Below are 2,311 nucleotides of genomic sequence, written 5' to 3'. Positions count from 1 at the left end.
TGTAAGTCTACTGACAAACGTACACCGCGCACAAAGCTGCTGCTGCTAAATGAGTATTGCATATAATAGTCAGGGAACTAATACCCTTTCAAAGAGATTGTATAATTTGTAATGAATAATGGGCCGTGGCCGGGCCGTTCAGACGGAGACGGCCCGTCCCGGCTACCGTACATCACACGGAACGGTTTCTGCACACTGTCGCCGCAATGAAGGAAGTTTCCACAAAATTTAGGTGTCCTAGCGCCGAGAGACGCTGGAGACAGCTAACACAACCCACTTCTAAACAATTTACGATTCCATAAAAGTTCTGTTATAAGTGGGGGAGGCGTTAGTGGCTGTAATTTCATGGACGGGCTTTTAGAATGTGTGCAGGGTGGCGCACGGCGCTCTGTGCTCGAGACAGCGATTTGTGTGAATGGTTACTGCTGAAATAAATTAAATTTCCGTTTCTAAAATGATGAATCTCCGCAACAAATTATTATTTTATCTCCATTTTAGAGACTCATTAGTGGTCTGTATAATAGTTTGAAGAGGATTTCATTAAATATTTCTCCCACATTCGTTCCCATTCCCAAATAGCAATTTGCATTGAGTGTCATTGAATTTGTGCATTGCCGTATAGTATATTTGCAATTGCTATCACTGCTAACTAACAGCGAATTCCATGATTACATGAGGGCTATTATCCTGCGGAGGTAATAAATGGATTGCATGTTACGCGAGTGCACCTCAATTGGTACGTACAATAATATAATTAGAGGAACTTACTGTCAAAACGCAGCCACCAGACCACTTAGGTAACTAGATACAACGCATTCATTGTTAGAGTACTATTAATTTGCAGCCGGTAATTTGTCTAATGTGTTGCTATTGAAATTGATTCTATTAATTGCACGATATTCACTGTTGGTAAAGTGAATTAAATACATTGGTATTATTAACTTAGGATATGTTTTTTTTTCTAGAAAACATTAGACTTTCTTCCTTCCCACTTTTTTTTAGAGTCACGATGTTGTGAAATGTACGTCGCCAGTTCCTTTCTCACGCAAGAAAATATTCGCACCTCTAATCTGTACATAATTTAATTATCTTACTGTCAGCGTTTGTAATACGAATTCAAATATTCCGAAGGAAATTCTAGTGATTGTCCTGGTACTAGGTAAATAATTATTATTAGGGTTTTAAATAATCACGTTGGTGTATTTATAAATATTATCTTTTTAAGGAAAAAAAATTGTTTTTCAATGTATTGTAATTACTATGTGTCACAATAGTTAATATAAAAGTATTGTAATTTACTCAATAAGACCACAGTAAAGGTACTCGTACAATACGTACATTGTTATTTTTAATGAATGCGAAAAACATGTTGTTTTATTGCTATTTTGTTTCCTACTACTCTCTATACTCCTTCTACATTGTAGTTAGCTGTTTAGCAATCAAAAGTTATCTAATTAAAAAGTTGAAGTGAATATACTAATGGAATATAGGAATGAAGGAAAGCACGTTACTTTTCAAGAGCGGTTGTGAGCGTGGCCCGAGATCTCGCCCTTGTATCACTAAGTTCCAGCCTAAGATGTTGCAAGTGGCGAACATCTGAGCGGACACGGCGGTTCCTCTATTATTCAAATATTAGTCTTTGGGCACGGCTTCATTTTATATAACGCTTTCACCAGCGGTCCCCCTCCTGCTGAAACAATGGAACTTTTTATGTAACCGTTTGCTGATTATGTTTATTTGCGATGTTCTCCATAAAGTGTTATTCAAAGAGCCGTTGTAGGCGGCCGCTATTGTACCAGTGTCACAGAAGCTTGTATACAGAGTACTAAGTTTCTTTTAAAAGTTTCCTGTACGCTCGCTACGCTAATCCACACTCGTGCGTATTAGAAAATAAAGTTGATTGATTAGGAATGTGATGATTAAATCATGATATTCTACATATACACACCAAATGCAGACTTGTTATTTGACATCTAAAATTTTATTTCTTATAGGTAAATGATAAATGATAAATGATATTTATTTCTGTAAGTAGATTATAAAATAACACTTTTACACGTCAATATTTCAAATAGTTATATGAGGCATTTCTTATCCGACTACTCTGAGAAGAAATGCCGAAACAAATTCAGAGGTTCATAGTCTCTTTTAAAGTCCAGACTATATCAATTAGAGATGTCGGAGAACCGTGCAAGTTGATTCTGTTGTGGTCTTTTGAGGAAAGAACCACAGCAGTTTGAGCGGACCTGTTCAGATGGCAGCACGCATGTGTCAGTTTACAATTAGCTCAGCTGACGGCTGTTGCTGAATG

Source organism: Spodoptera frugiperda, chromosome 25 (assembly GCF_023101765.2).
Source record: "Spodoptera frugiperda isolate SF20-4 chromosome 25, AGI-APGP_CSIRO_Sfru_2.0, whole genome shotgun sequence".
NCBI classification, from domain to species: Eukaryota; Metazoa; Arthropoda; class Insecta; order Lepidoptera; family Noctuidae; genus Spodoptera; species Spodoptera frugiperda.
Note: the sequence above shows the minus strand (reverse complement) of the source record.